Consider the following 27,109-nt stretch of genomic DNA (forward strand, 5'->3'; position numbering starts at 1 on the left):
TGAATCTGAAGGGTAACCAGAAATGGAAACGTGTAGTGTGGTCACAGCTTCTTGCCAGCTAGGATATGCCAGAATTAAGTCATCCCTTACAAAACCTCCCCTCAAGACCTCATCACCCACTCTCTCATGGGCATTGCTAATTCCAAACTTGGCTCCTGATCGTGCTGTTTTTTTTAGCTGGTGCCTGCAATATTCCACTATGATTCTTGGTATTGAATCTGGCTTTGACCCCTCATACCACCCTCATCTCATGCCTGGATCTGGGATTCAATTGAGACCCTCCCTGTCAGTCTGAGGGCCACTGAAGGCCTTCGGACATGTTTTATTTGACTACACAGTGTCTTGGTAAATTTCGAGTCCATAGTCCACATTTAAAATTGGGAGATTTTGGGGCACCTGGGTGGCTCAGTGGGTTAAGGCCTCTGCCTTCAGCTCGGGTCGTGATCCCAGGGTCTTGAGATCGAGCCCCGCATCAGGCTCTCTGCTCAGCGGGGAGCCTGCTTTCTCCTCTCTCTCTGCCTGCCTCTCTGCCTACTTGTGATCGCTGTCTGTCAAATAAATAAATAAAATCTTTAAAAAATAAAAATAAAAAAATAAAATTGGGAGATATCACATATATACCCAAATTTCAGACTTATTTGAAAAAATGGCAATCCTGATAGACTGGAAGCCTCTGTGTTTAGGCCAGTGGTTCCCTCCCCATGTTATTTCTCTTGCTTCACTCTTCCACCCGCGGGCCCTGGAGGTGATGACTCCTTGCTTAAAACAATCACACTGCTTGCCCGACCAGGACATTGGGTAGATTTGCTTCTCTGTCACTTCAGGGAAGAACTTCATTGCCTTCCAAAACAACTTTATGATGATTAGTAAGAACCTGAATGATTTGTCAGCTTCTTTGGAGTACTCTGCAAGGGCCGGTGGGGGTCCCATCTTTGTATCACTGAGGCCAGGAGAGCTAGCCCCTTCCTGGCAGTCGGCAGATCCTGACTTTCTTCTTTGGCTCTCTCTACTGCTGCACCCAGTCTTCTGTCTCTGGGTCACCTCTTCTATTTGTGCCCCAGGCAAATGGCAGCTGATTGGCTTTCTCTTGGCAGGCACAAGTGGGTGCTAATGAATGGAAGAATGTGCTGTCCTTACACCTGATAAAGAGGTAATTGACCCCCACCTCCCCTCTCTCCACCCTCAGCATGTCTTTTTATGTGCAATAATATGCACAGGCAAGACAGAGACCCCAGTTTACATCCTAGTTAGAAATTATGCTTAACTAAGAGCTACAAAATGCTTAGATGTGGTTCCAAAATGCAGAGTTTCCAACAGTGTCATGATTGGAATCATGTATCAAAGCACCTAGGTGTCCATCTGTTCAGGCTGTCCATAAGTCCTTCCATCCATCCACCCCTCCAGTCAGCACTTATTTAATGCCTACTCCTTGTCAGGTCTTGTTATGGACAGTGTCTTCACCATGCCAAAAGGTGGGCCCTCTTTTACTGATGGAGAAAAAGGGCTCAAGGGATTAAAATAATTTGCTCACAGTTCTGTAACTCAGAGAGGAAAATCACACTCTGAAATTCAAGACCATTACAGTTAGCAGTTGTGCCCTGAAGAAGTTCACTGTCTGGTAGCGACTATTTCAGGTGTGATTATTATGAATGTGTTCTAAATTTCAAGTTGAATATTCCTGCTGTTGTTTCCAGTATCTGGATGCTTTTGCCAAAAGCGCTTGGGGAACCAAATTATTTGGAAAATTGTTTCAATACACATGGCCTGAGAATGTGGAATGTTCTACTTAGAAAGGAGTGTTGAAGGCCTTTCAAAATGCCCATTTCATGGATGTACTCATATATGTTTGCTCTCTCTGGATTTTCCTTCTCCCACATTTCAAGCAAGTTGTCAGGCCCTTATCATTTCCTTGCCTGAGGGAATTTTTGCAGGACAGTCTAAATAAAAACTGCTCAAAGTCTATGATTTTTCCTGTAATTTGTAAACGCTTCTGGCAGATTAATCTGCATCTCCAGGAGGAGGGTGGTGGGGGGTGGTTCTCAGTTGACCCCCAGCTCGGGGTGTGATCTCTGGCCAGCGAGCTGCATAAGTGATATGAGAGTCTGTCCCTCCCCGTGGCCATCACAGGGGAGGTGGATGGACTTCAAGGGGATGGCTTGTGGGGGCCCCTAGAGATTTGGCTTAGTGCAAGAGTCTGGGCACAGCACATCATGCTGGGGGCAGCCAGGGAAAGGGGAAGTCTCAGTGGTGGTCGTGGTGAATCAATTTTCTGCCTAGGCAGCAGAACAGGGCCTTCCTGTCTGAAGGCAGTTGGTTACAAAAAATGCGCAGAGTTCATGCCAGAGTTTTCTTTCCAAAATGCTTAGGATGAAGAATTTTTGCTACTTCTCCTTTGTCTCTTAAATCAAAGCCAGATCTCTCAGATTGGTTTTTAGGTCCTCCTTGCTTCCAAGCTGAACTTTATTTCCAGGGCAATCTCTCTACTCTTGGGACATGGAGGGTCCTCCAGCCACTGTGGAACAAGGATCCCCGTGTACTCTCCTGCCTCCAAGCCTTTGCACGTGCTGTTGCCTCTGCCTGCAGAGCTCTTCTCTGTTCTCTGGGAAGCTCATCTCTCAAGGGCCTGGAGGAGACTTCTTAGGCCCTTCACACGTACACACACACAGCAGAATTAATCATTTTCGTTTTTGTGCTTGAAGGCATTTAATCAAAGCTAACAATTTAGGACCTATTAACCACTTGGTTGTGAGCATCTTGAGGTCTGGTACTGTGTCTGATTCATGTTTCATTCCCTAGGACCTAGCACAGAGCCTGGCACACGGGGGTGACCCAGGAATTATTAGCAGAATGTACATATCAGTGTGAATGGAAGCCCTGATGACTCAAGAAGCCTATGGGATGGAGAGGGGACATCCCTGCTCCACGCCCAAAGCCTGCTGTGAGTGGACAGCTCTGAGCAAGGCTCTCCTTCAACCAGGACAGAGGAATCCTGTGTCAGGTCTCACTCCCTGGCTGGAGGCACACTGGCAGAAGTACGTAAATCTTGGGTTTGATCACGATTCAGGTGTTCCTTGTGTTCTTTTATTTCATACACTTTGCTGCTTTGTGGTTCTCCTAAACTTGAGGTTTTTATAAGTAAAGAAACGGGCATTGAAAAAGCAGCAGGTATTTGATTCAGGTTGTTTCACAACGTGGTGCGTTGGTATCACTGTTCCCATTTTACAGATGTTAACCCAGGCTTAGAGAGGGAAGGAACTCTCTGTTGTCCTTACGTGAGAAGAAGGTCGATGCAAGCTCAAGTTTGACTTACCCGTCAGGCTCTAGTGTCAATGTCCCATGCAAGTGGGGCGGCAGGAAGGGCCCTGTTAGGACAATCTGAAGGATGTGTATTTACAGAGATACGGATTATAAAGCTACGGGTAGGTTGAGGGGAAGGAGAAGTGCAGGATCCCGGGCTGGGAGCAGCATAGCTGTGAGCAGTAGGAGAGTGGGTGCAGAGCCTGTAAGGAGAGGGGCTGAGAGCCACAGGCCTCCCTGGCCTGACCCAGCCACCCTGAGGCCACCTCCATGCTCCTCCTCCCAGGGACCAGGACTCCATGGATGTGTCTGCAGAGCTCTGCTTGCAGGGTGGCGAGGAGGGGAAATAGATCTGGAAGGACAGACAGAAGAGGAGTACACACCAGCAGCTTCTCCGCACAGGCAAGCAAGAACAACCTGTACTTGGGTGTGGAGACACCTAACTGGGTCCTCTGGTGCCCAGGAGACATTCTTAGAACATTCCAGTGACTGTGGGTCTTCAGCTGCAGGTTACACTCCCACCCTGGATAGCTGTCCACTCTGCTTAGGAAGCCGTATACCTCCAAGGCCTCTGCTGGCTCTGGTCCGTCTAGGACCCAGTGACGGAGACCAAGGGCCCTTCCTTCTGTGACCCTTGTTTCAAACGCACAGTCACTGCAGGAGACTCTCTGAAGGCCCCGTGGGTTCCATCTCTTTGTAGCATCTGATTTCCCTTTGAGTGGGAAGAGAGCAGCGGGCGGCAGTCCAGGCGGTGCTGGTTCTCTCCCTGCCCCTGCGCCCAGCATCCCGTCCCACTGGGGGAGAGAAGGGCAGCGCTGTCGTTCCATCAATTTCTCTCACGCTGGCTTCCCGCACCTTTTCTCCTTCTTAATCTACCCGTGGCTCCTAAAAGGATTAATTAGAAAGATGTGAGCAGGGGCTGGAACGTCAGAAAACAATCGTCACTTTCCTATCTGACCTCTCTCACCAGCTGCAGAATTAACAAATTGAATGTCCCCAGCAGACAGGAGTGGCACATGATACGGAGTTCATTACGAGCCTCGCCAGGGCCTGTGTGCGAAGCCCCGTTTAAACAACTCTTGCTGATTAAATTCCTCCCAGGCACTCCCGCCAGACGCTGTTAGAAAATACTCCTATCCAATAGCTTTTTAATTTTTTTTTAAACATGTGCCAATTATTCGCCTGCTATCTGCAGGTGCTGGCAAGCGTCACGGCCGGCCTCACTGTCTACACTCTTATCCACTCGGCGCCTGCCTGGGGGCTCGTGTTGTCAGGAATAGGACCCTGGGCTCTGGTCTGGCCTGTCAAAAGCTCTCCAGCCACCCTCCAGGGCTGGCCGTCCCTGCCCCCAGCCCCACACGTCTCACCTTCTGGAGCTCACAACTCTCTTGAATGTTTCAAGGTGACAACACAGACCCGGGTGACCTGCTGGAAGTGGGGCCCAGAAGGGGAGGCACGAACTCATGCCTGGGCCAGCGCCAGCTGCCTCCCAGCCAGGGCCCGCTTCAGACCTGTGCCAAACAGGGACACATAATCGCCACCTCTGGGAGCAGGGGGAGGGCAGTGAGATCCCGGGTGCAAAAGGGTTTGGCTCTTGCTCACAGGCTCCTTTAAAATAGGTCTCCGAATGCACTTCTCTTCATGCTCCCACTTCAGCCCTCCTGATTACTGGGTTCATTCCTCGTTTGATGCTTAGTTAAAGCTAACGAAGTTCTTAGCTATTTAATAGATGCCAGCTAATCTCTACAAGTGGGGTGTTAAATAAAGCTATAGACTTTTTATCAATGTTCATGTTTTTTAACTGAAGTAAGGGAGAGTTTCACCACTAATAGAGTCTGTGCTGTGGCCCACAGTCACCACTCCCTCCCCTTCCCCCTTCAGTCCCAGGGATGGTGACCAGTCCCACAGCTAAGAGCTCCTGGGATGACACCTTCCCGGTGGTTTCCCTTAACCCCGATCTACATCTTTGGAACTCATTTTATTAGCCTCTTCTCTAGTGTTCTGATGTGAGTGGCTGTCTTATCTTACTGAAAACAGCAGCTCCAGCTCTAAAGGAATACTTCTGGTCCATCTTCTCTGTCTTGCCCTCTGATGGTGCCCCCAAATCAGTTGATGGGTAATCTCTCCCCAGCACCTTCACCTTGGGGGCTTATGTTTCTCCTCTTCCCACTAAAGGAATGGAAACCCCTGTCCCCCCCCACACCTTGAGTCCACAGACACAACTAAGCAATTCCGAGGAATTGCAGGTGAGACTGAGGAAATGAGCATGTTCATCTCAGAGAAGGGAGGACTTGGGAAGGGGGAGCAGCGAGGCCTCTGTGTTCAGCTGCCCAACAGGCACTTGTGCGGGGAGGAGGGTAGACTCGTGCTCGGAGTCTGTGCCTGGAAGAACCAGGATCATGGCAGTGGAGCAGAGGAGAAACACGTTTCAACTCAGTGTAAGAAGTGAAGTTATTGCAACAATCTGAGCTGTCTGGAGAGGGAACTGACTGCACCAAGAGGTAGTGAGTTCCTTCCCACTGGTGGTGTTCAAGCAGAGGACAGAAGATCAGTTGGTGAGTATGTAGAGGTGGGTTGGAGAAAGGAGAGGGTTAGAGGGGCCTCTGGATTAGCATCGGTGACTGGTTCAGACCTAGTAAGAATGTTCTTCCAATCTGAGATCTGATGACTCTTCAGAAACAAGCAGAGTCCTTTCCAGCCACAGTAACTTAGACACTTCACCTCGAAAAGGATAGGGTGGTCCAAGAGGGAGCCCAGAAGAAAAGACAGCCTCATGTGAAGATTCTGGAGAAAAGAGAAAGGAAACAAAAAGATTTTAAAAAGCACAACAGATTGGGCCCATTCAGTGTAGGGGCATTCTCTTATATACTTTCATAGCCTAAAAACGATCACTATGTTTAAATACTTATAATAGCTATGTGGTTTGGGAGAAAAGAAAACTCAGCGATATTGAGAATTCAAAAGTAAGGGATTCAGATATAACAAGGTGTGTGAGGCACACTATGCCACCGCCCCCCCCCCCCCGCCCCACCAAATGGCAGCATAAAACTCACTAAAATGCAAACAAACAAATAAGCGGGTAATTCTTGTTTAACAAAATATAAGACAAGTTATGTGTTAAACTCTGGGGATAATTGTTATTGATGGCTGCACCAATAGGAAAGAATTGAGAAATAATTTTGGTGCACACGTTCTCCAATTAAAACAGCTCACATTCAAAGACAGAAGACAGAACAACCTCAGAGCTTTCTACTGATGCCCATGTCATCAAGGAATGGGGACAAGGATTAGGAAAACAGATTCTTTCTCCTCCAGTACCTTCGGTGGTGGCGGCACCGCAGGAGTCCTCTGTCTCTCCCCAGGATGCCCCCCAGCGCCCTCCTGCCCCTCACACCACTGCCTTCAGATTATCTTTACCTGCATCCATTCAAAAGCTATGCTTGCCACAGAGCACAGGGGAACTGGAGGAAGCATGTTTCATCGTGGCTCACTTAGATGTCTGGACAGAAGCACGAGAAGAAGGGTAGAGTCAGGAAGAGGCCCGGACACAGTTCTGGATAAGGAAGGCATGTTCTCTTTCATGTTCTACATCTTATTTAGAGAATATGCTCATTGCACAAGGAAGATTTAACCAGCCTAGCGGCCTTACTCAAGGCAAAGGCCTGCAGGTGAATTGACCTAGTGGCTGGTTCTTAGCTCTGTACCTTGGGAAGGCACCTGCAGCACCAGAATGTGCAGGGATGGGGGCTGTGGACCCTCCAGGCTTGGACAGCAATCTCTCCTCTCAAGGATGAATGAATAGAAAAGATCACTAAGGGGCCTATGCAAAGTTTTGCAAAATATAGGAGACCACTACTCTTTTAGAAGAAGAGGAGAACCATGGAGCTGAACTCCTTGCCATGCAACAGGATCAGCCAAAAATAGTTGGCTGAAATAAGGATGCAGGGAAATTCAAAAAGTAATATCAGAATTCAAACCCAATTGAAGATGGTAAGTAAAAGAGAAGATCTGCAGAAAATGATACAAGGAATGTGGAAGGGCAACTTGAGAAACTTCCTTAACATGGAGGAAAATGAAGAAAAGATGAAAATAGTTATGGGTGGCAGATCTTGAGCTTTTAGAGTTACAGCAAGCTGAGAATTACACAAGCCGCAGAAGAGGAAACCAAAGCCAGATATTCAATTAGAGCTCACCTTGAAAGTGGGTCTTCTACTCTAAGACAAGAGGTATAAAGATCCCAAATTACATACGAACAAAGTAGATTTGACAGATTATTAAAATAATATATTAATATTAAGGACTGTTGATCCTGTAGCAGTCAATCCTTAAAGCCTATTAACATCTGCAGGGCCAACCCTGTTCTAGGGACTCATTTTGCAAATCTCACCTTATGTAGCACTTTCAACACACTTTATACCATTCGGTCCTCATGACCACCCTCCACTGTCCTACGAGCTGAGCTCCCACCAGAGAACAGCACAGAGCACTTAGAACTGCTGTGCTTGCAAAATCATTAACAGAAGCTTCTCCCTGGCAGCAGAGTATGTCACTCTGCCCAGAAAAGGTGTGAGTCAGAGCTCTCCGCTGACCCAGAGAGTACCCTGAAGGGCAGCCACTTCCCCATAAACCTTGAGTCTGTCCAAGACATAGCCTCAAGATTTACAAGAACAATCTTGTGGGATTTCTCATCCTTCCAACTTTGACTTAGCCAGAAATGCCCTGAGACCAGCCTTTTCAGCTATATTTTAGCACTTTTGTCTCTGGATTCAACAGCAGCATATAAGGGTAGAGGGATGTGAGACACTAATAGTATTTCCCCAGCATACCCTTAAAATAATCTGGGCTTCTTGGGAATGGTGAGTGTTAGTTGGTTGTTTAAGTTTCACATGAAGTTTGAAGTGACGATGAATCTCCTCAGCTTTCTCCTCTGACAGAGGCCATCAAGTCAACTTTTGGTTCTGACAAGAATGCTAAACCTGGGAATCAGGAAAAGAATCCAAAGACTGGGGCTTCTTCATGTATCCTTTGAAACCGTCTTTAAACACCTTTTTTTTGTGAGAGACACAGAGGGCTCCAAGGTGAAACAGATAGTCTCTCTTCCTTTTAAGGAACTACCAGTCAGATAAACTGGTAAATTATAATACTATAACATGGCAGCCATAATTAGCTGCCTACATGCATAAATGAACAGACATTCTCCCCTTTTTTCTTGTGAATGGAACACCAGTTGTATTCCCATTTAACCTGCTCTGCCATGGGGTGGATCAGTTAGGATGGGTCTGAGTCAATCAGAGCAATTCTGATCCCCTTTTCATAAGGGACCAGCCCTAGGAATGGATATGTGTCTAGTTCTGGCCAGTGAGATTTCAGGAGAGGTCTTCTGGACATCTGAAAAGTATATTTATCCCTGACAAAAGCCATTATAAGGTTAAAATAGTTTGTTTATTCATTCATTCATTCTTTCTTGGAATATTGTTGTGTAATTATGTGCTGCTTAAAATTGGAGAAGCCATGCTGTGACTTGGAGAATAGCTCTGGACAACTGTGGATGATGAAGTAGAGACACTGGGACTTGGGTCTTTGATGACATTGAACCACCAAGGCAAACCTGGGGCCATCTGTCACCTGACTGTCATCTGTCACCTGCCATCTGTCACCTGCCTATTAAGGAAATAAACTTCCTTCAATGTGAGCCACAGTGAGTTACATTTTTTGTTATTAGTAGACAAAAGCATTCCTAAATGTTAAAAACAAGAGAAGGGCTTTAACAAGGTATATACTACTAAATTCTTGGGGGTGGGAGGCCAACACACTGGAGGCTGCATAGAGCAGATGGCCCTTGAGCTGGGTCTCAAAGGATGAGTGGGGCTCACCTGGTGGAGAAAGTGAGGAAGAGCCTTCCAGGAAGAGACATCAGCTTGAATCTTGGAACACAGATACAGAAAGGCATGCTATATTTGGACATGGTGAAGGGTTCTGTGTGAGTGGGATTTCGGTTTTGAGGGGGAAGCAGTAAGTTTATTTAGAGTCAAGGCTTAGTTTCCTCAAAATGCAGTGGCTTAAAGGGTGTAAAAGCTTACTTGTGTCTCATGCAACAGTTGTGAGGGGAGTGGTCTGTGTGGTCAGGGGAGTAGTGCTCTGGTTGGTTGTTTCCAGACTCAGGTTCCCAGCTTAAGGGCTCTGTCACCCCCTGGGGTGTTGCCCTTGTCTGTGTGACCCAGGCAGTCTCCACATTCTGGCTTCAGGGAAGAGGATGGCAGACTAGAGAAATGATGACCCCAAATTTTCCAGTCTGCATAACCACAGAGATGGTACAGGTCACTCACAGAGATGGGCAAGAGAAAAGCAGGATATGAAGGGAAGATGTGTTTGAGGTCCCAAGTATGGAATTGGTAAAGACACTGAAGTTGGAGGCTTAGGTTTGAGAATTGTTCAAATATGTAACTTTAAAAAAGGAATTGTCAAGATCACCAAGAAAGAGCAGAGGTGGTTAACCTGGCATTTCCAGACTTTATAGGACCCCTGAATGGGTGTGTATGTGTGTATGTGTATTAATTTCTCAAAACAACCTGTGACTCTTTAAAAAAAAAGTCAAGTATTACAGCTGTGGGAAGAGAATGTTCTGTCAGAAAGAACAGAAGAATTTGGAGAAACCATTATTCACAGGTGCTAGAGGGAAAATTCATTCCAGAAAGTGGATGTTTGGCAATTCCAGATGCTACAGAGATGTCCCATGGTGGATGACAATTGAGGAATGTCTTTTGGATTGGACAACTGGTGACCTTTAAAGAAAGCCATCTTTGTAGATGGGAGAGGGTGCAACTCAGATCTCAGAGTACGGAGAAGTGAGTGGAAGGTGAGGACTGCGAGACAAGGAGCATGGGCTCCCCTCACGAGAAACGTATTGATGAGAGGAAGTGATGGCCAGATACTTAAGGCGTGGCTCATTATATTTTACTTTGTGGAAGACAGGAAAGTCAGCAATGGAGGAGAGAAGGCACAGAAAGGGAGAGCAAGAATGGAAGGTTTCAGGAATGGTTCTTAGAGGAAGTGGGCGTGGCCCAGACTGAAGGTACAGAGGATGGTGTGTGGGAGGTGCTTGGGAGGGGGCTCGGTTTGGGCAAGGAGAAGCAAAAAGGAGTGAGAGGCCAGAGGCATATTGAAGTAAAGAGGTGGGAAGCCAAGGAAGCTTAAGGAAAATGGCCTTCATAACACCTGCTAAGAGTGGGGGATCAGGGGTGGGATCAGGGGGCCAAGCCAGTGTGTTTGGGACTTGCTGGTGTGAGGATGAAATGAGGTCTAAAACATCATGTTTGGCAGAGCTACCCCGGGGTGGGCTGCGACCTCGGCTCCCTCTACCCGCACTGGGCTTCATGCAGGTGCTGTGTGCTCACTGGCGGGGACCAGGTGCTGCTGGCCATTTCCTGCCACCTAGCTGCTAAGGTGTCACTTTGGCTCAGGAGTTCAGGTGGCCCCCACTGCAGTTCCGTGCCTCTGCCTGTGATGTGATTAAATGAGACCTGTGCCTTTAAGGAGTGCCCCCTTCCTCGGCCCTTCCCCCTCCAATTACAGCACTAATTTCAGTAATGGAGCATTAATAGAGTAATGGGCTAGTGAGGCTGGCCTGAAGGAACTGTGGAGCTCAGCACAAATTGAGTAAATAAACCATATATTAGATTTCTAAACAATACTTTTAGTCTAGTCTCCAGGGAAAGAGAGTCGTCAAGACTTACTTAAGTCATCCCTGCAAAGTGTATGTAGAAGAGGCCTTCTTGCACAGCCCAGTGGTTTGTAGAAGCTGGAAATCTCACTCTCTCTTCCAGGGATCGGAGAGACACGATAGCTGCTCTTCCCACACCTTCCCTTTTCTCATGATTTCCCCATTTCTCTCCCTTTGACAGATGTGCCAGAGGTGACAATCCCCCAGGATGCTCCCCTCCTGAGGGCCCCAGCAAATGGCGGGAACCCCACATCTGCCAGGGGAAGGCAGCCCAAGGCCGGTGGTGGGGAGGGATGGGAAGTAGAGGAAGGAGGGGGGCAGAGTGAAGAGGGACTTGGGGAAAAGAATGGACATTATTAGCAGAGGACCTTCTGGTGGGAGAACAGCCTTGTATTGCCGCTACTTGGCCGTGTATTAGTAGGCATCCCTTTCAGAAGACGAAAGCAGAGTAACAACACATTACAGTGAGGACCTGCATTTCTGTCGCTTTGATGGGTAATGGAAAGAACAAAGGTCCAGGTGTCAGAAGACCAAGGAGGTGGTCTCAGCTCTATTAACTACTAGCTGAAGGAATCTGGACAAAATAATATTACCTCTTTGTGCCTCAGTTTCCTTATCTGTAAGATGGGGAGTGCAATATCTTGCTGCTTGTTTCCCAGGGAGTGATGAGGGACAGAGGAGATGGCATTTAGTTGAGCAGAGGCCCTGCCTACAGTAGCTGGACACTGTGTCCTCTGTATTTCTGCTGTCATCTGGCAAGGAGAGGGTGATTCTGGGAGGTCTGAGGGGTGGAAGAAAGTCCATAGAAATGAGTTTAGGGTCCTGAATGTTAACATATTGGCTACTCGCTCCACATCCGTGATGGTGACATTTTGAAGCTGTGGAAAAGGATTATAGTATCTCAGCATTGTTGCTAAAATTGGTCCTGACTTTTTTGATCCTATTGTCTAGGCAGGTCCTGACTGTGTGTTGAGAGCATAGGGTTGAGTTCCTGAGAAGAGCTCTCTCTCCTTCACAAAGAGCCTGCCGACTTCAGAAGGGCTGATTCACAGAGTGACTTATGGTGGCTACGGAGAGTCCCTAGGGGAAGGCATTGATCACCAGTGGCTGTTCTGCTAAACTTTCCAAATGTTCTAGATGTTCCACCTGCAAGAGATCAACTACCGAAGGTAAGTTTCTCACGACGATTTTGTCTGCATGGAGTGCAGATGAGAAGGCAGGAGACAATGGGAAGGAGGCCAGCTGGGTTTAGTAGCTTCTCAGTCTTACTGATTAAGGACTTCCACTCTGCATTGGGGCCCCCCAATTTTCCCTGAAGCTCCTGGTCACCTGCAGGCATAGACTCAAGTTACTAGGGGGTGTATATCAAACTATTTCCTCCTTGGTGACTGGTTTAATTGGGACTCCTAGCAGACTGGCCTCAGAGAATCTCAGACCACAGTCACACCCCTGGAAGAAGATGCTTTGCTACCCAGATGACTTTTGAAAGAAACACCCAAATCTCTATGTTATTTTCATCCTTTACAAAATAGGGTAACCTGAAGGTATTCACTCTAATTGTGTACCTACTGAGTACCAAGTCCTCCAAAATAGCAAATGCATGCAATAAATCACAGACGGTATTTATCATATGGTGACTTTGGAGTCTTACTATTTTACCCAAATTTGCTCCAGTAGAATTAGAAGGTCTGGTTCATCCAACCTCGACAATGATACGTTGGGTAAGTCATGGTGTGTAACATTGGCTTTGACAGTTTTCATCAACTCTTTTAGAACTTTTGGGACAGCATGCATAAGGCATTCTTTCAGAGATAGCTTATATTCAGATTCTCAGAAGTCCATGTTTTAGGGGAGAGGGAAACATATTTCTAGCCATGTCCTCTGGCTCAGTCTAAAATTCTAATCACACTGGGCTCAAAGGCTTAAAACATAGGTAGACATTTAATAACTGTTGACTTGGATGGAATTGAAAGCCTACTGACATGACACATGCAGAGACAGAGACCTTCTAGGTAATGCTTACATTAATGGGCAAAAAAAGAGAAGACCACCTTTTTTGGGCCTGTGATCTATGGGTTGATTTGAGGTGTCTGCCTAGATACCTCAGAAGTGTTTAAAACCTCTGAACTTGGGGCGCCTGGATGGCTCAGTGGGTTAAAGCCTCTGCTTTCGGCTCAGGTCGTGATCCCGCGGTCCTGGGATTGAGCCCCGCATCGGGCTCTCTGTTCAGCAGGGAGCCTGCTTTCCTTCCTCTCTCTCTGCCTGCCTCTCTGCCCACTTGTGATCTCTGTCTGTGAAATAAATTTAAAAAAAATTAAATAAAATAAAACCTCTGAACTCCACACTGTCTGAGACTTCTCCTAACACTTAAATCTGTCCAGTTCTGTGGGAACGAAGCACCAAATGACCTAGAGAGAGGTGTATATTTCAGGAAAATTGTGACACAGTAGGCATCACGTAGAGAGAGAAAGGTGAGTGGTGATGCCATGAGCAACAGGGCTTGTCTGAGACAGACCACAAACAGACAGACCTCTGGGTATTTGATTCAGAGGCATCTGTGATTCTGTGCAGACCGGCTCAGGATACCAGGATACCAGGTCTGAGTCCTCCTCAACTCTCCTTCTTGTGGTTCTCTTCTTCTGACTGATGGCTCCAGCTCTATCCTGCAGTCCCATACCTGGTCCTGCCCAGCTCTTCAGAGAGGCCTCTTGTTTGGATGGTTGTCTGGTGTGAGGCCTTCATTTGATCTCTGGTCATTGACTCAGCTCTCTATGTACTCCTGAATCTGCTTCTCGGGCCAATCTCAGTGTCCTACTTTCCACCCCATACATCCCTAGCCCTCTACATCAGCAACCCAGACTGCCATGTAACTGTGGACAGACTTTGAAAGATGAGTGAATGAATGAATGAATGAATGAATGAAAGGAAGGAAGGGGGAGAGAAAAAGAAAGGGGAGAGAGAAAGAGAAAAGAATGGTTGTATTTGATACCTAAAATCAGAAAGGTTTGTCATATTCCTAAATGATGGCTAAAAATCAGTCTGGGTGGAATCCCTAAAGAAAATATAGAATAGAGATTAAGAATATGTGATGGGATGAGCACTGGGTGTTATATGCAACTGATGAATTACTGAACTGCCAATGAATTACTGAACTCTACGTCGGCAACTAATGATGTACTATGCGTTGAGTAATTGAATTTAAATAAAAATTGGGAAAAAAAGAAACAATGTATACTCAGATGGCCAATGTTCAAATTCTGGCTCAGCCACATACCAAGCCTTCTCTGAACTTCAGTTCCCCATCTTGAAATGGAAATATTAATATCTACCTTACCAGACTCTTCTGTTTAAAAAATGAGATATAGCAAACCTAGTGTTTGACACACAGATGAGACTCAGCAGTTATTCATTTTTCTCTCCCTTTGGTAGAACAGTATCAAGACATGGTCTCCATGATACTTGATTTTTAAGAAGTCATTGCAGAGAAAACAACAGTATCAAATTTTAAATTCCCATTAAACATGTCAACCACAGAAGACCTCATGGGTATGGGCTCCAACAGTTTGGAAAAATTAATTAGATCTACTTTAATTTTTTAATGGTTCCCAGATTGCAATGACTTAACTGGCTTAATGTGTCCATGTTGGGCCTCCTCCTTGGTGGTAAAAATTCCAGAGCTTTGTTCATGGGACCAAGTAATATCATAGCAAATGTGTTGCCATGGGGCTGTACCTGGTACCCCAATTAGTACTGCACTTTCTCTTTTTATTATGGAAAATTTCAAGCATAAACATTAGTCAGAAGAATAGTGTAACAAACCATATATATCCATCACCTAGGCAATTTTGTTTTAGAAATATTCTTACTTGCTCTCCTACCAGCATATTTTAAAGCAAATCCCAGATTTCATATTATTATATGCACATTACAGTATTTAGTTTTACAGAGAACTATCTTTCAAACGTAACCATAGTACGTTATTGCCTCTAAAAATTATTGCAATAATTCCTTAATATCTTTCAATATCTACTTATTTCTCCCGTCCTTCCCTCCACCCCATACCCTACCATATGTAGTTTTTTCATATCATGATACAAATAAGGTCCTAAAAGAGGTGAACGTCTAGCAAAGGAGCAGTGGAAGTGGGGAAGAGGTTACAATATGGTTGCTCCAGCAGGTGGGTCAATGTTTTTAATTTAATTGATAGCTGCTGTCCCACTATCAGAATGGCATTTGTTGAGCCTGGCAAAGAGACAAACCATGCCTCTGTGTACTCCTTAGTCTCAGAAGCCAGCACTTTTTTCTTTAATGCCCCTTTGATGTGTTACAAGATCCTAATTAGGGTAGTTCAATAAATCAGTCCCTTGGGCATTGACACTTCAACACAGGCCTAATTTGCTAAGCATTGGTAGACATTAACCAGTTGTTGGAAATTTGCTGTGACATTCCTCAAAGACTCACAGAGGGACGGACTCTGGTTCCACCCGAGTCCCTGATTCCAGATTCTGTTCCCAAAGTTTGATCTCAGATAGTCCATGACTAATAATACTTCCCCAGTCCTTTACTGGATTAAGCTATTGTTTGCCTAAGGCTCCAGGATAGACAGAGATATGTAAGTGTTAAGTGGTGGCCTCATGGCTCCAAGTTTCCTGTGGTTACTGCCCAGCCTTCAGGATTGATTTGGAGCCTATCTCTGTAGAGAGTCAACTGTCCTGTGCAATCCTCATTCATAACTTCCTGCTACCTCTGGCAAGACGCCAGGACACTCATTCTTTGTCTCCTAGCCTGAAAGGGGGAAAAAAAAAAAAAAGAGGGGGTGGAGAATTACAGAGGAAGGAAGGGAATTAGGGATGCCTTATCTTCAGAGAGTTCATCCATTCTTTCTTGGCATAGGATAAGAATTGCAAGTCGGCCCTATTGGCGTCCTGCGTATCCAGCCTGGGATTGCACAGGAAGGATGTGACACATTTGGGGAAGAGACACTCCCACCTGATACGGGCTTTGGAACTAGCACCTGGGAAAGCCAAATGATAAGACCAACATTTTTTTTTTTTTTTAATTTTAGTCTTTTCTAAATGTCAAGTGCTATGCTTATGACTTTAAAGGCCACATTTTATTTAAATGTCCCTGCAGCCCTATGGCTTTTCTTTGGGTAGAAACTGTTATTATTTACATTTTAAAGAGGATGAAATTGAGACCAGAAAGGTTAAGTCTCTTGCCCATGGGATGGGCAGCCAGCAAGGGATGCAGCCAGCAAGACGCTGATGTTGTGTGCCCCTGAATCACCATACTGTGTGGGGTGACGCAGGTTGGGGAAGCGGTTTCCCAACCTGTCCCTGGCAGCTGCAGCTGTGATTCTGCTCCTTCGAATCCCCAGCTATGATGGACGCAGAGTCGTGCACAAGACCCAGCGGACCAATTATGGGACTGGCTTCACAAAGTTCAGTGAAATAAAGTGACAGAATCAAGTTATTTTGACAGAGGGAAAAGCCTGGAACTGCCCTAATTGCTGTTTAAAAGTAGGTGATGGTAGATGATTTGCAAACTTCAGAACTCTTAACTCCTATTAGCCACAGAGGAGCAGCAGCCCATCTCGTGTCTGATCCTCAATCCCTGTGGATATGTTCCCTGTGGGTTCTTCATCGGGGCCTCATGTGTGCAGTGGTCAGCTTTGTTCTGTGATGTGAAGGGTCACTTTGGCTTTGGTTCCTGCCATACACACCTCTTGGGGACTTGCATATATACCAGATCCTGTGCTGGCTTACAATATTGAGAGAACTAGGCAGCAGTTCCTGCCATGGACATGAGCCCTGCTGAGGACACAATCAGTAAGGACTGTGCTTAGGAACAAGGGCCTGGGTCAGACCGCCCAAGATAGGCCTCCAGCTCCATCAAATATCTTAACCTCATTGAGTCTTGGTTTTCTTGCCTATAAAATGGGGACAATAATGGGACTTTAAATGAGATACTTTATGTAAAAACTTGACCCAGTCCCCAGTGTGTAGTGAACTCAAACAGGTATCAGCTGTTACTGTTTCCTGACATCTTGGGTTTACCCTCTTTTAATGACAGCTGGGGTTTCCTGAGCTAGCGGCCCAGGCTCTCCAATCTGTGTTTGGTGGCCCACTCCACAACAACATGATCTTAGTTTTGTCAAGCCAGTGTGGTGGCTCATGTCCGCAGGAGTCTCCAGCGAGGACAGCTGGCCTGGGTGCTCTCTCTTGGGCCCTGTCCACTGCCTAGCCTTGTCAGGCACCACAGTGTCCCCACCCTGAGTAATGTATATGTGGTGTTCTCCAGGATTGGTGGCATATTTTTATATCAGCTAAAATATTTTTGATCTTTGATTTCCCCCTTTCAAAATAGAAAATCAGTTTTGTCTTTTAACTTGAGTGTTAGAGAACTGGTTGAAATGCCTACTTTACATACTAACTTGATAATGCCAGGCCTTAATGATATTTGGCTCTGTATGAAGAACACAGTCTGTAGTAAATTGGTTTCCCTTCTGCCATCCTCACAAGCTTTGCTTACTCATGTCTCTGTGCCTCTGTTGGCCCTTTCCCTATCCTGGACTACTTTCCTCTGTACAGATTTTTTTTCATCCTGCAGCACATCTCAAGGTTTTATTCCCACTGTGAAGCTGGGTAGCGTTCAGCTCTAGCTTGACTTCTTTCCTCCCCAAACAAGAGAAGCACTCATTGTTTACCTGCAATTTGGCACTTTTTACACACTTTTTTATACTCAGACTGATCTATAAACATTCAGCAAGCCTCCTAATATGTTCCAAAGCCCATGCTAAGTATCTTTCATGTATTTTACCTCATTTAATCCTTTCAACAATCCTGAGAATAGGTAGTTACTATCACCACAAATATCTGCAGAAACTGAAGTTAGATTCCAGTAGCTTAAATAACTTGTCCATTAAGAAAATGAGAAGACATGCCACAGACTAGGAGAAAATATTTGCACATCATCTATCTGACATGGAATTTGTATCTAGAGTATGTAAACAACTCTTACAACTCAACAGTAAGAAGATAAATGACCCAATTAAAAATGGGTCTGATTTGAAGAGACATTTTGCCCAAGAAGATATGTGTTTGATTTTCAGCACATGAACATATGCTTAACATCATTAGCCATTAGGAAAATGCAAATCAAACCACAGTGAGAGAGTATCCCCCAACTACTGGGAGGGTTAGATTTGAAAAGACAGATAATAACAGGTATTGATGGGGATGTGAAGAAATTGGAACTTTCATGCAGTGTTGGTGGGGGTGTAAAATGCTACCACTACTTTGGATGAGTTTGGTAGTTTCTTGAAAAATCAAACAGATACTTAAGTCGCAAAAATCTACTCCCAGGCACCTCCCCGAGAGAAATGGAAACCTGTGTCTACACAAAGATTTATATGTGAATGTTCATAGAAGCATGATTCATAATAAGCCTATCAGCTTATTATGAATATCCATCAGCTGATGAATGGATGAACAAAACCTGGAAATCCAGAAAACAGAATACAATTAGGCAATCAGAAGGCATAAATACACATTAATACATGCTACAACAAGAATGGAGCTCAAAAATGTTATGCCAAGTAAAAGAAGTCATGTTCAAATGAGCAGATATTGTATGATTCCATGTATATAAAATTTCTAGAAAAAGCAAATCTATAAAAATAGAAAACAGGTCGGTGGTTGTCTGGGACTGGGGCGAGAATGAGGATTGATTTTAAGGGAACATCTGGGGGGTGATGGAAATATTCTAAGATTAGACTGAAATGAGGTTTGCGCAGTTCTGTAAATTCACTGAAAATAATTGCATCGGGACCTTTATTTATAATGGGTAGTGGTAAATAAATTATACCTCGGTAATGATGTTAAAAAAGGGAAATCCTTGTCCACGATTGCGCAAGTAGCGGAGTACGGATTTGTTGTGCCCTTCCTGTGGACTCTGCTAGCTGGCCTTTGTGTTTGTTCTTGCATGTGGCTTGTCTGCTTTGGAGAGGGACAGTCTTTGAGAACAGGAGCATGCCTTTACATCTTTGGGACTCCCTCATGGTGTTCTCAACAAATATGTGGAACTGAGTTGATAGCACATCATATTATAATAGGATTATTCTGTAGCCGAAGGAACAACGCAGGGCTGCTGTTTCTCCAAATGCTGCCCGGAGTGTTGAGACATGAGGGGTAGATAGTCCATCAAAGGCATGCCGCCTGGAGAACAATGTAGTGACAGGGCTGGCTGACAACGAGAGACAAAGAGCTGTGCTGTTGAACACTGCCCAGAGCAACCTGTCTCTTCCTGCTCAGCCCAGCAGACTGTTAAAAGGACCACAAAAGGCTGCTGGGGAGATGACAAGAGCTTAAGAATTTGCTGAATGTGTTACCCTTGATAGTAAGAGTAAACCCGAATGACCTTCGCGGGACACACAGTAGAGATTATTAGCATATAGGCCTGACCTGAGTCTAGGCAGGGAGGTGGGGATACATGTTTGAAGATGGTGCAGTGGGCTCACACATATTTGATCCATTCAGTAGAGTTAATGACTTTGTTGGAAATCAATATTAAATTTTTTTTCACAATCAAAAGGTATTATCAGGAAAAATTGTTCAGACCTGAAAATCAGCAAAAGAGACTACTATGTGTCTTTTCAGTGGCTTGCTGGGCCACTATCTAACGTCCCCTATAAGGTGTGCACTTTTCACTGACTTTCTATTGATTAGGCTACTTTCCAACCACAGGAGTAGCCGTTAACACATGGAAAACTTGATAATAATGCAAATGATTCTTGTTCACAGCAAAGCAAATGAATTTCATCCAGGGGCTATAGAAAAGATAGTCCCAAACATTGCATTTTATTGCTCTTTCAGGGATTAACCAGTTTTGCATCTATTAGCAAATTTATGTGACATTCTTGACTGTCTGTAGATAGCTCTGTTCTTCAACTTTTCCATTGAAATAGTCTTAACATCTTATGGATTTTCCCGTTAATGAATCAAAGAAGATCTTTGACACATATTCCTTTTATATTTGCACAGAAGTTGTGTTTTTAACTTTTTGACACAGTTTGGATTCACAGCAAAAAATTGTGAGACTGGTATCTGACCAGATAATTGAAGGAGTCCCCCCCCCCCACCCCTACCTAACCCCTCAACCACCTTTAATCCTAAAACTGCCCAATTTCTTCTCTGTCAGGTCAGCAGCCACCATTCACTCTACCAGAAAGCTCTCTCTAACTTCTCTAACTGGGCCAGATGTCTTTGTATTCTGTAGTCACAAGACTCTCTGGACTCGTTTTCTCAGCAAACCATTATGAGATACTCTGAAAAGAAGCAGAAATCATAGTTGCATACTACTTAGAAAAATAACAGTAAGAATATTACCTCTCATGGATGCCTGCGTGGCTCAGTTGGTTGAGTGTCTGACTCTTAATTTTGATTCAGGTCATGATCTCAGGGTTGTGAGATTGAACCCCGCATCAGGCTCCACATTGGGCATGGAACCTGCTCCCTCTGCCTCTGCTCCCCCCATCCCTACTCACATGCATGTGTTCTCTCTCTATTTCTCTCTCAAAATAAAGAGTATTGTCTTTCAAAGTCTAGGACAGTTATTTGCTATCTTCCTTGCGATAAGGATTTGATACCTTATGTACCCCACCACTATCAGTTGACTTTCCTAGGCCCTTAGAATGTGAATGAGAGTAACCTATGCAGAAGCTTTAAGAGCCCATGTGTGCCTCAGCCACTGCTCTCCTTCTGCCACGAGGAAAGTGTCTCAGATGGGAGGTTTCTTCAGCTTGCATCTCAGAATGAAGAAGTCCTTGACTAGAGCTGTAGCCAGCATGCAAATGACATGTAATGTGAAAGAGAATAAACCCTAAGATGTTTAAAGAGATTGGGAGATTATTTGTTCCTGCAGCATAACCTAGCAAAAACTGACTAATACAGACACACCGAAGTAGTTGATTTAAAAAACAACAACAACAACAAAAATAACCTAAGTATTTAGGTCAGTCCAGAAAGGGAGAGATATATAAGGGAAGCAGGAGGAAGGTAGCAGAAGGTTTAAAGCAAAATTAATTAATTAGAAAAATAGAGAACTGATACTACATTCAAAATCCATTCTTTCAATAGGACCAGTTATGTTGTCAGGTTCCTCACAAGTATAATCAAAACAAAAACAGAGAAAAAAGAGAACCCCTAGATTCAAAAATCCAATATAAAATATCAATATCAAGCAGTGGGTTTGGGCAAAGATACAAAAGAGATTATGGAAACTTTTAAGAAAATACAATGTATATCTTTGTGTTGATACATTTCAAAATCCTGATTAAATTCATTTTTAAGAAATGAAAACACAAATGGTCAAGTTTGTATAAAACAAGTTGAGAGTCTACATAGAATGAAAAGCAAGGAAAAGACAGAAAACATTGTTGAGGACCTACCTTTAAAGTACTGGATTCAGGAAAATTTATTGACAAGCGCTTTTGTATTTTCTCTTTTTTAAAAAAGCATTTTATTTATTTAATGTTAGAAAGACAGCACTCAAGCAGGGAGAAGAGCAAAGTGAGAGGGTAAAATAGAGGGAGAAGGAGAGGAGCACACTTCCCCCTGAGCTTGGGAGACCCCTAGGAGGCTCCACTTGATCCCAGGACCCTGTGATCATGACCTGAGCCAAAAACCAAGAGTTGGATGCTTAACTGACCAAGCCACCTGGGCACTCCTCTTCATATTTTTAGGGAACACATAGTTTCTGTGCTATTAAAATTATTAAAATGGAGAGAAATAAAAGCCTCATAATTTATTTTAGAAAACTTGTGTAACCCTGACGCCAAAGTTGACATATTAGAACCTCAAAAAGAGACAACTATAGACTAAATGTATAACTATATAAATGTCATAATCCTATATGAAATATTAGCAAATCAAACCTGGATTTAAAAAAAAAATACTATGTCCGGGGCACCTGGGTGGCTCAGTGGGTTAAAGCCTCTGCCTTCGGCTTAGTCATGATCCCAGGGTCCTGGGATCCAGCCCTGAATTGGGCTCTCTGCTCAGCAGGGAGCCTGCTTCCAGCAGGGAGCCTGCTTCTCTCTCTGCCTGCCTCTCTGCCTGATTGTGATCTCTGTCAAATAAGTAAATAGAATCTTAAAAAAAAAAAATAAAAATAAAAATATACTATGTCCAAGTGGGTTTATTTTAGAAAAATAAGAAGGATATAATCTTAGGATTTTTAATAATATTATCAGACTAAGAAAAAATATTAGTGCTCAAAGAGCAAAATATCAAATATATTGGTGTCAAAAACATTTGATAAAACCTAAAATCCATTCCTGATTTTTAAAAAATCCTCTTAAAGGGAAATAATTTTTTAACTTAAGTAAGCATCCTGAAATTAATATCTTGAAAATAATAGCATAAAAATAAGAAGTATTTCCCTTGAAGTCAGGAAACAAGATGAGGATGCCTACTGTAACCATTATTATTAAACATTTTTCTGGAATTTAAAGGAAGACAATAAGGTAAGAAAATTAAATGAGAGGCATAAATACTGGTAGAGAGGAAAAGATAATTTTTGCAGAAGATAATTACCTATCTAGAAAAATCAAATATGCTATAGAGTAAAAAAAGGTCCACATGATTTAAAAACAGAAAAAGATATGGGGCACCTTTGTGGCTCAGTCATTTAAGCAGCTCAGGTCATGATCCCAGAGTCCCGGGATCCATCCCCACATTAGACTCAGTGGGGAGTCGGCTTCTCCCTCTCCCTTTGCCCTTCCACCAGCTCAAGCTTGCATTCTCTCTCTCTCAAATAAATAAAATCTTGGAAAGACAGAAAAAAAATAGTCAGAAAAGTATGTACAAACAGGCAAACACACACACACACACGGTCTTGGTGTATGTAATATCCTGACACAAAAAGGGAAAACATTGATTAATTTGATTTTATTTTTTAATTTATTTAATTTATTTTTTAAGAAGTTTTCATTTATTTACTTAACAGAGATAGACAGAGAGAGAACACAGTAAGCAGGAGAGGGAGAAGCAGACTCCCCACTATGCAGGGAGCCGACTTGGGGCTTAATCCCAGGACACTGGGATTATGACCTGAGGCGAAACCTTAACAACTGAGCCACCCAGGCACCCCGATTAATTTGATTTTAATAGTATTTCTACATAACAGAGAACACAATAAATAAAACTGACAGGGACATGATAAACAGAAAAATATTTGAAACCCATCCTAAATATTATTTCCTTTCATAAAGAGCTCTTTCAAATTGTTCGGCACTTTCCTTTATTCAACAAATATTGACTGAGCTCTTATTCTTTGCCAGGCACTATTGTAGGTGCTTGGAAACATAAATGAACAAGCAAACACAATTCCTTGCTATGATAGAGTTTACCTCCTCCGGTAATTTATTTTAAAAAATGCAAATGCTGATAAAAAATGAAAAACTAAACTTCCATTAGCAATTACAGAAATGTGAATAAAATGTTTTAATTTAGTTTTTCACTCTTTATATCAGTTGAGATGTTAAAAGCACTGGTTATATTCAATGTTGTCAAGAGTATGGGAAATGTACTCATATGCTTCTGAGACGAGTATATATTGGTAGAAATTTTCTGGAAGGGTATATGGCAATCTTAAGAAGGATGACTAACAGTTCCCCTTCTAGGAATTTATATCAAGCAAATAAACAGATAATTACAAAAACAACTTAACTACAAGGATATTTATTGCAGAGCTATTTATAAGAGCAGAAAAGTTGGAAATTATCTGATTTGGTATACACCTACAATGGACTGACCCATGAAAAGTTGTATTGTGGAAGAATATATAATAATACAGAAATGTTGCTAAGTGAATATGCAGGTTATAATATATACTGAATAGTTCAATTTTAAATGGAAGAAGTTATATATACTGCCTTTAGAAAGTTGGAAAGATAGAAATTAAAATATTATTATTGCTATTATTACTGGTGGTACAATTTTAAGTGTTTTCAATTTTCTCGTGATTTAGGTGGTACGGATTTTTTCAATTTAAAAAAGAGTATTGTTTTTCTTCAAAGCTAACGTATGGAGTAAAGATATCCGTTATGCCTTAGAGGTTTCATATTGTGTGGGATCTGTTATTGCAGATACACTGCCCCCCCACTGGGTCATCCCTTAAACCCTGAGGAATTCTCTCAGGCCAAGAGAGACGGCTCTGATCAGGGATCAGAGTAAAGCAGGTGAGGTGAGTTGAACAAGTGTGGTGTTGGATTCCATATTTACTTACATTTTTGATGTCTTGTTTATTGTGGATTTTCTGCATTCCCTTTGGCTTTTAAAATATTTTAAATATTACATTTCTTGAACGCTGATTCTTTGGCACACCCCCACCCCTAAATTTTGCCAGTGGGGGTGAGTGAGGCCCTGCTCCCTGAGAGCCCTCTGCACCCCCATGCTCCACAAACAGCATTCTTACCTGTCTTGCTTTGGCCTGCCATCCAGCAGCTGCTGCTCCCTCCTGGCCACCTAGGACCAAACACTGGTGCTCTGAGTGGAGTGAGGGATGGCAGTAGGCCTGGCCATTCATGGGGCACTTCCTTTAGTCTGGCGTCCCTGCAGAGCACTTTACTAGCATGACCCGAATCCTCACTATAGCCTCATAGGTTGAGGAGCAGAGATCCTATGTGTCCCTCACTCTCATTCCTTCCTCTCAGTAACAGACTTTCCTAATTGCAGTAGGAAGCATGACCATCCAGAGTAAAAACCACATTTCCCAGGCTCTCTTGCAGCCAGGTATGGCCGTGGGATTAAGCTCAGGACAAAAGAAAGTTAGGGACTGTGTCTAGAAAGGGGAAAGCCATTGCCTTCTTTTCTCTTGGCCTGCTGCTTCTGTGGGGAATATGAGTATGAGGACTGGGGCTACAGCAAACATTTTGGGCTAGAATGGAAGCCACCATTGAAGACTGTGGAGCAACTAGGTGGAAGATGGCCTGTTCCATGGTTCCATGGTCCTCCAGTTTAGCAGGTCTGAACTGCTGTGTTATGCGAGAGAGAGAGAGAGAGAGAGAGAGAGAGAGAGAGACTTCTATCTTGTTAAAACCACTGTGATCTTAGGTTTCTGGGTACTTGCAGATCAACCTAATCCTCATTTATTCTGATAGATATTGTTATTAAGTCCCCTTTGTAGATGAGGGAATTAGACTCAGAGAAGTTAAGCACCTTTTACAAGTTTGCACAGCCAAGTGACAGATCAGAATCTGAAACGAGAGTATCTGACTCTGCCCTAGCTATTGATCCAATGCTATTAAAGTCCCCTGCTCCAGGAAGGTTTCCCATTCTGATCAAAGGGCTTGGGATCCTAGATATCAGATGCCCATTCCTTTGCTCTCTCCAGCCAAAGTCCTAAACCCTCTGGGGCTTCAGCAGTTGAAAATGGCTTAGCAAGAGAATAGAAAGAAAGAACAGAACAGAAATTCTTTGCCAAGGTTGTCTTCTTCTTGGTTCCCTCCCTCTGTCACCAACCCACCACGTGACACCAGCACTGTTTACATGCCTCAGGCTTTGGGGATCATCCATCATTGATTCTTAGGACCAAAGTTACTATGCCCTTCCCACAATGAGAGTGAGGGTGAGGGTGGGCCTGGGGGAGGGCTGCCATCTCTGCAAATGCTTCAAAAATCCCACCACCTTAAATTAGTCTCCCGGAAACCTAGTCCCAGCCTTAGAACACTACAGCCCTGTGGCATTTTGACACTGGATGTCTCTGCATTGTTGAAGTAACTCATCACGTTGGCTTGCATTTATCCCCTTAGGTCAGGGCAATCTAAAGGAAGTTCATCGCCTGGACTTCTTCAGTAACTGATGTCTGATGCATCAGCTGAATGTACTTCAGGCTTATAAGCAGTGCCCCCCCCCCCCCACAACCCCAGGCTACAGGCAGAAAAGCTTTCACCATCTCCCCTTCCCCCATGAGTGACCAGTGTCCCAGCCTTAATGCATCTGATGGCATCGAGCCTTGGTGGCCAGAGCGAGGACAGTCGCCAAGCAGGGATTGAAATCACATTTTTATTTACATTATTACTTTTCCACAGTTGGTTTCTTGCAGGCTTTTGATCTGTAAGATTATGCTATGTAGTCCAGATTCAGCCTTTGAATTGTATGACCTTTTCATCCAAGATCATCAAAGAACTTGATAAACCTGTATAATTAATCAAAATATTGATTTGTGGTGCGGATATATTAGGTCTCAAAGTGAAACACTGCTACATGTGTGCAGTGTAGAAGATAATTCATACCTTCTCAAGTGTAGACTTTACTGGCAATTCTTTGCTGAAGAGTAATCATTGTTATTTTAGGAAAGACCCTGAGTTTATCCAGCTCTTGTTAGAGCTGGATGAGTCTGGATTCCTATGGTAGAATGCAGGTGTGAAACCCAAAACTTCTTGTAAGGTAAACGTATATGATCATTTACACATGTCCAGTCACAGCACTAATGAATGCAGGTAAGACACATATTTAGTCTTTATAATAGATGTGAAAATGGGATTATGGATCATTGCTCTACGTTATTGTGAATCTTAGGTTGTTTTTATTGTCAGACTTTTTTGACAGCTTCTAAGGAGTAAATTTTAAGTGGGTTATAATCATTCTCAAAGTGCAAGCTGCCACTTCTGGTTCATGGCATTTCTCCTCCACACACTGATAAAAGAAATGGAGACATGAGGAATCAAAACAGAACCGGAGGGATTTTTTAGGACAGGAATTCTGATTGATTCCTTATGACTTTCACATATTACCAGATAACCAGGAAGTAATGATCCACTGGATTTTTCTTTTGATGAATAAAATGGACAGTTTTCTAGCACAATAGCTTAGTTTTGGAAGAGCAGCCCAAAATGTACTACTAATCAAAATATTTTCTAATTTCCCTTGTGCTTTCTTCTGTGACTCATTGGTTATTTAGGAGTGTGTTAAGTTCCACATATTTTTGGATTCCTCCAAATCTTCCTGTCTTTCCTCTATATTTGCATTCCATTAGATCAGGAAACCTACTCTGTTGGGGTTCAATCATTTAAAATTTATTGAGACTTAT

General features: G+C 43.7%; 1 long non-coding RNA gene across 7 annotated transcripts in view; it reads left to right on the top strand.

Moving 5' to 3' along the window:
* Window positions 1-27,109, top strand: part of LOC116569568 — a 107,802-nt gene that overhangs the window by 67,348 nt on the left and 13,345 nt on the right. For 3 of the 7 annotated variants that reach the window (XR_004277073.1, XR_004277075.1, XR_004277079.1), the window contains 4 exons: window positions 2,797-3,032; window positions 8,216-8,315; window positions 8,725-8,995; window positions 11,969-12,186. This is a non-coding gene — a long non-coding RNA (uncharacterized LOC116569568). Of the gene's footprint in view, window positions 1-1,031; window positions 1,151-2,796; window positions 3,033-8,215; window positions 8,352-8,724; window positions 8,996-11,968; window positions 12,187-12,549; window positions 12,739-27,109 lie in introns of those variants that run through there. The other 4 variants (XR_004277077.1, XR_004277078.1, XR_004277074.1 and 1 more) reach the window with 4 other exon arrangements.

Source organism: Mustela erminea, chromosome 11, assembly GCF_009829155.1.
Source record: "Mustela erminea isolate mMusErm1 chromosome 11, mMusErm1.Pri, whole genome shotgun sequence".
Taxonomy (NCBI): Eukaryota; Metazoa; Chordata; class Mammalia; order Carnivora; family Mustelidae; genus Mustela; species Mustela erminea.